The sequence below is a fragment of the Psammomys obesus genome, unplaced genomic scaffold, assembly GCF_907164565.1.
Source record: "Psammomys obesus unplaced genomic scaffold, mPsaObe1.curated_primary_1811, whole genome shotgun sequence".
NCBI classification, from domain to species: Eukaryota; Metazoa; Chordata; class Mammalia; order Rodentia; family Muridae; genus Psammomys; species Psammomys obesus.
In genome coordinates this window covers 1,033,969-1,040,816 of record NW_026592890.1, presented here as the reverse complement: position 1 = coordinate 1,040,816, position 6,848 = coordinate 1,033,969, and the positions used below count along the sequence as shown (strand labels likewise).

At 47.9% G+C, this 6,848-nt stretch overlaps 1 protein-coding gene across 1 annotated transcript in view; it reads left to right on the top strand.

Moving 5' to 3' along the window:
• Positions 1-6,848, top strand: part of Zbtb2 (zinc finger and BTB domain containing 2) — a 21,311-nt gene that overhangs the window by 851 nt on the left and 13,612 nt on the right. The gene's annotated exons all lie outside the window — the stretch shown is intronic.

The following is a 6,848-nucleotide window of genomic DNA, read 5'->3' as shown; positions in this document are numbered from 1 at the left end:
GCGGGGCGGCGAGCGGCGCGACCTGGAGTGCGTTGCTGCCCACTCCCTTCGGCCCCTGGGGCGGGACCGGGGCGCCGCTCCTCCCGCCCCGCCCCCGCCCCGCCCACACGGGGCGGAGTCAAGGCCCTGGGGCGGGGCCACGTCGCCTCGGGCTGCGGCTCGCTGGAGCGGCCGCGCCCGCGCCTGCCCGCCCGGCCGGCAGGGAGAGTCGGAGCTGGGAACCGGGCTCGGGCTGTTGGCGGGGGTGGAGGGAGGGAGTTGGAAGGGCGAGGGGTTAGGCCCAAGCTCGCAGACCAGAATGCATTCGCGGCAGAAGCTGCGCACGATGCAGGCTTTTCGTCGATTTTAGCTGGTAGCTGGTCATAAAGGCCCTCGGGCGAGCCAGGTCGCCAAGCCAGGCAGGAGGAGCGAAAAATCCTGTACGTGACGTGCCGTTGGCCGGGAGAACTTCCACCCAACTTCTCAAACAGCTAATCATACCGCCTTTCTCCACCCTTCTGCTTTGTTCTCCTCCGCCATCGCCATACAATACAAGTGTGAGCGCTTGGACTCTTTTCATGGTGCATTGTCGTAGTAAAGCAGGCATAAAGAGAACGCATTTGGAGCCTGCATAACTCCGGGGGTGGTCTGTACATGCTCTGTGGGCTGTTGTGTCCTTTGTGGCTGACACTATAGACCCTGACCGGGGCTCGAGGACAGTCAACATCGGGAGGCAGAGGCAGTCAGATCTCTGAGTTCCAGGCCAGCCAGAACAGAGAAACCGAGTCTCAAAATAAAATAAAATACTCATTACTATGGATTCTCACTAACGGAAAGAATCAAATCTGAGGTGAAGACCCTCAGAGAAACTGCTTTAGTTCGGAATATTGGAAAACTTGGTAATTTTAATGAAGAATGTAATTCTATCCCTAATTCTTCTAAACATCACAATGTTTTTCATGTAGTAAACTTGGGATGCTGTGTTTGATGTTTCCGAGCTAAGGGATTAGCCTGTTGCTGAGAACATCAAATTAATTTTTTTAAAGCGGGAGGGTATGACAGAAAGAAGCACTAGTGGGTGGTAGAGAACCTTCCCCTTTTATTTCTACTTTGTTGCCCAGTTTTAAGCTTCTTCTTCTTCAGAAAGTTTGTATAAAGATGGGTGCAAAACTCCCACCAAAATATGCCAGCAAAATTAATGCTGGACATACCTTAACCTCAAAACAAAATCTGGTAAGGAGAGCATTTTATGTTAAAGAATAAACTTTACAATGACTTCCAAATTTTTCATTTTACAAGACCTTTGTGGTGGTTTGAATAACAGTGGTCCTGACCCTGACGGGCTCATGTATTTGGTTGCTTAATCATCAGAGAGTGGCACTATTTGAAAGAATTAGAAGGATTAAAAGTTCCGGACTGTTGGAGTAAGCGCATCATTGTCGGGGGGCTTTGAGGTTTCAGAAGCCCATAGTAGGCCCAGGCTCTGCCTGCAAGTCAGGGTGCAGCTCTTAGCTCCTCCAGCACCATGTCTGCCCGCCATAGTGATACTGGACCAACCTCTGAAACTGTAAGCATGCCCGCAAGTAAATGTTTTCCTTTTGAAGTTGCCATGGCCATGGTGTCGCCACTGCAGTAGAACTTTGACTAAGATGCCCTTATAAACACCTTACCCCAGCAGCCCCTCAGAAGCTATGCCCTGTCACTCATGATTTCAGGTACCTACTGCGTGGGGTGCTTTCCTGCCTGAGAATTGCTACAATGGGTAGTCAGGGAAGGAAACAGCTTGGGATCAGCTTTAGCGTGAGGGACTCTCCTTCCATCTCTCAGGGTTCCTGGGTCCTTCACCCCTAGACCCAGTGCCCTTTCCCTGTGGTTGAACAAGAAGTATGGTGCAGGACGTGAAAAGGACAACTGAAGAACTGTTGGTCGGTGGCCAAAGGGCACCCTTCACTTTTCCTCCTTCCTTATAAGTGTTCTTTACAGGACACTGAGATTCTAACAGGGAATTACAGATTGATACTAAATGAGATTTTATATGCTTACAATACTAAAATGGTCATTAAGATGGAATCCAGCCAGGCATGGTGGCACAAGCCTGGAATCCCAGCACTCCCAGATTGGAGGCTTGAGAGTCAGGAATTCAAGGCTGCCATCCTCAACAACAGAGAATTTGAGGTCAACTTAGACTGCATGAGACCTTAGAGAAAGGGGGAAGGAGAGAGATAAAAGGGGCTTGGGAAGCAGGAGAGCAAGCAAGCATCAGTAGCCACAGAACCCTTACCAAGAAATAGTAGCCCAAGACATACGAGATTTTTCTTTCCTGGTTCAGAGGCCAAGTTAGATGCTGGGATTTACATTCAGACACAAACCCTAGATCACGCATATGAGGGATATAGATGTGACACTTGAAGAAAACCCAGGGGGCTGGAGAGATGGCTCAGTGTTTAAGCGCATTCTCTGCTCTTCCAGAGGACCGGGGTTCAATTCCCAGCGCCCACCTGGCAGCTCACAACTGTCTGTAACTCCAGCTCCAGGGGATCTGACAACTTCACACCTATAAAATAAAATTAAATAAATTAAAACAAAAACAAACAAAAAACCTCAGGGCAGACATGGTGTCACACATCTGGAATTCCCAGCACTGGGGAGGCTGAGTAAGGAAGATTGGTGTGCTGCAAGTTCAAGGATGGCCTCGGCTGACCAGCAAGACCTCTCTCAGAAATAACAGGAATAAAAGGTCACTGTACAAAATCAGGAATTTGAGGAGCTCTTTAGTGTATCTGCCTAAGTACTTTTAACCTTTATATTTCAAAATATTTTTGACAAGAGCAGTGGTGCCCACTGCTGATCACAGCCAGAGGCAGAGGGACCTTGTGCACAGTGTAGACCCTGGGCCAGGGGAAGGGGAGCGTGATCTCAGAGTACTTTTGAAATGTGTGTGTGTGCTGGACTGCCTGGTTATTTTGATTTCTCAGTCTTCAAAATGGGTCTATCCTAGCTACAAGTTCTTGTGAGTCCCCTGGGTCTGTCAGGTTTCCATAGGGTTGAAACAATTTTCATTAATAATACTGATCTTATTATTTTTCCAGTGTGTTAAGGTTGGGGAAATCTCAATTCAGTGAGTCAATATTTTCCAAATGACCACTGGATAATGATTTTTTAAATGTGCGTGAGTAAAACTGCATGGCTCAGGAGGTAGGGGCACTTGCTGCCAAATCTGATCACCCAAGTCTCATCCCTAGAAACCACATGGTGCATGGGGAGACCTGAGTTGTCATCTGGTTTCCAAACACTCACAGAGACAGGCAGGCAGGCTCGCGCATACACAAACACACAGGTACACACACACATGGGGAGAAAGAATCATCAGGGAGGGGAGGGGAGGGGGTGAAGATGGTATATATTAGCATCACATGGAGGTGACATGTATGTGTGAAAGTGTCTTAAACCCATGTTCTTTAGAAATTCATACAGTGAGAGTGCAGAGGTCTGAGTCTTGCAGCGCACCACGATTCATCTGAACCAGCCCTGTGGGTAGTCGAGGCTGCTTTCCTTAGGAGGTGAAGTTGTTGCTGTTACTGCTCCAACCCTGTGTCGCTTTCCTTGAAGTTGATTGTACCATCATTTTACAACTGTCGTTACGATCTTACTTCTTGACTTCTCTGAGCTGCAGTAGGAAAATAAGTGCGGCTACATGGTTTATGCCTTTCCTTCTGTAATTACCATGGAAGAGGATTTAGTAAAGGGAAAGATGACTAGCATCACTGAGGTTTAGTTCGTGCCCACCTACCGGCATTAATTTTTAATGGTGCTAATTGAAAAGGCAGTTTGTATCCTGGTAAGTGGCCTACACTGCTTGACAGAACCATCTTAGAATGACGCTGCTTCAGTTAGTGACGTGTGCGTGCATTACAGCATTCATTATTCTTGGTGTAAATAAAGGCAAGGGTTTCAGAGGACCCTTTCAGTGCCCTTGACACTCAGTCTAAGTGGTGTTCAGGGTGTTCTAAGAGCCACAGGGAATCATCTATTCCCAAAAGCTGCTGCTTCTCAGTTTCTATGCAGAAAGTGGAGGAGGAACTCAGATTGGCAAAAGAGACCATGATTATGCAGTCTGCCCCTGTGTCCCTCCGAAGGCCGAGCTGCCTGGGGGATCTTAGTGCCCTTGACAGCTAGGTCCTCAGGGTGTCAAAGTGGGAAAAAGGGTGAAGATTGAAAAACTAAATCATTACAGTGTTCGAAGTGATGGGTATAACTGGCTCTGAGAAATGTTTGGTTTTGGTTTTACTTTTGGCATGACTCTTACATCCTCTGGATTCACTTAAGAAGAAAACATTGTACACATGTAAAGTACATAGAGAAGACATTCTAGAAAAGCTTTTGAAGAAACACCAGATGTGATGTGCACACTTCAATCTTGGCACCTCAGAGGTGAAGCTGGGTGGACCAGCTGATCCACACAGTGAATTCTGGTCCAAAAAGGCCTCCATAATGAGACCCTTTCTCAAAAGAAGGGAGGGAGGGGGGGAGGGAGGAAGGAAGGAAGGAAGGAAAGAACGCAGGCTCTTTGTCTTTAGTTCTTCATCGTTCACTCTCCTAAATTAGGAAAGACCATGACTTTTCACCATGTCTGTGCACCTGCATAAATTCCTGTGTGCCACAAAATGCCGGCAGCCTGGGGCTGGGGAAAAGGCATCAGATCCCAGGAATTCAGTTACAAATGGTTTTGAGCTGCCGTGTAGGTGCTGGAAGCCGAACCCAGTTCCTCTGCAAGTACAGCAAATGCTCTTAAACACTGAGACATCTCAACAGTCCCCAAGTGACTTTCTTAAGTAGCTTTTTCTTTCTTCTTTTGTAAAGTTCGATTTCATTGTATTAAGTGGTTGGGGGTTTTGTCTTCTGCTGTTGAGAAAGTCTCCAGTATCACTGGCTGGCCATGTTGTATCCTTAGCCTCCCTAATGCTGGTATCACAGGCATGTACTACCTACATAGGGTTTATGTGATGCTGAGGTGAAACCCAAAACTTTGTGCATTCTAGGCAAACACTCTGCCAACTGAGTGCTATCCCAATGCTGGTTAGGGATTCTCCACATGGGTCTTAACCGTGCTGTCTCATGGCTAGCTTTGTGACCAGTGTTGGTAAGAACATTTAGAAATGGCCTGTAGAGCAAGGCAGAGCCACACAGAACGTGAACCGTATGCCCAGGAGGTCACAGGCTTCGGTCCTGACTCTTCTCAGCCCTTTGCACTCCTCCCTACAGGCCGTGGCTACACCCTGACATGACTTAGTGCTCTGGCTCTTGAGTCAGGCAGTCTGGCAGCTCAGAAGACCCTCAGACATCAGGCACCAGACTTCCAGCTGCAGCTCAGGATGGCCAGAGAGCTCACAAATGCAACGTGTTCTTTCCTACCAAACTAAGATTTGGCTGTATCTCCCAGGGAGACCTGCCCAGCTATTCCAGGAACCGCCTCTGAGGGCTTTGACCTCTCCACCCTTCTCCCCAAGCCCCGCTGCAGACTTCTCCGTCTTCTAGATGTCTTTCTAACCTTCCGCCTTCCTCTCAATCCCCACCCTCAGCCCCTCTCTAGTCCAGAGCCTAGAAGGACTCCCTTGGTCTTTCTCATTGTGCCCCGGCTCCTAAGAACTGAAGTCCTTCTTATACACTTGAATCATGCCTCTCCACCCGTCACTCCTCCAGGCTCCTGGTAAACTTAAAAGCGTTGGCCACAACTTCATGTGTGGGGAAGCATCACCTGATATTTTTAAATTGAGAAAATCCTCCAAACTGTAGCAGACATTAAATTTGATGAGCATTTTTTAGATTAAAAAGAAGCTACACTTTCCTCCTAAACCACTAGGCTAGTCAGGGCCAAACCATGGCTAGAATGAGTACTCTTCCTTTGTGACCCCCTAGTAGTTTAGTAAATGGTAAACACCATGCCAGACACCCTCCTAGGCACCTGGCACATATGGCTAGCGAGGATAGTGTCTGCTCTCAGGAAGCACAGGCGGGCCTCAGAACCCTCACAGCTTCCCACACTTGAGTGAGGTTCCATTGTATGAGCACACGTGTGTGAACTCGTACCAACATGATTGAGTACACAGGTCGGTCAGTCACAGTCTCTCAGAAAGTAGCATGAGCGAACGGCCTAAGCTCTAGGTCCACCACCTGCCCCGACCCTGAGGCAGCCCAGGGTGGAGCTTCCAGAAGAAGGGCGAGGGCAGGGGCCCTGTATTCTCGCAGGAGCCAGTGATGGCTGCAGCACCAAGGGCCTGGGGAAAGACCGCCTTTCCACAACAGCTCATCCACAAGTTTCTGAGTGGATACCTTGTCTCACGCATCAGAGTCCTCAGGTGAAACCAAATGGTTTTCTGTTTGATTGGTTTTTGAAATAGGATCTTGCTGTGCATCCCAGGCCCTGATTACAAATGGTCCTGACTCAGCATCCTAAATGTGAGAGTAACTGGGACTTTTGATAGTGCTTGGATTGCAGAATTAGCTAGATTCCTTGTAAAGATCGCCAAACTGACAGTCTTAGACCTTGTGTGATTGGCACATGCTAGGAATCCCATGCTCAGGTAAGAAGATCATAGACATATGAAATAAATAAAATTTTAAAATTAGGTTGTCATGGAAATACACTATTGGAAGCCGAGCATGGTGTCACACACCTTTAATCCTAGCACTCTGGGAGACAGAGACAGGTGGATCTCTGTGGGTTCAAGGCCAACCTGGTCTATAAAGTAAGTCCAGGACAGCCAAGGCTACACAGAGAAACCCTGTCTCGAAGAAAAAAAAAGAAAGAAAGAAAGAAAGAAAGAAAGAAAGAAAGAAAGAAAGAAAGAAAGAAAGAAAGAAAGAAAGAA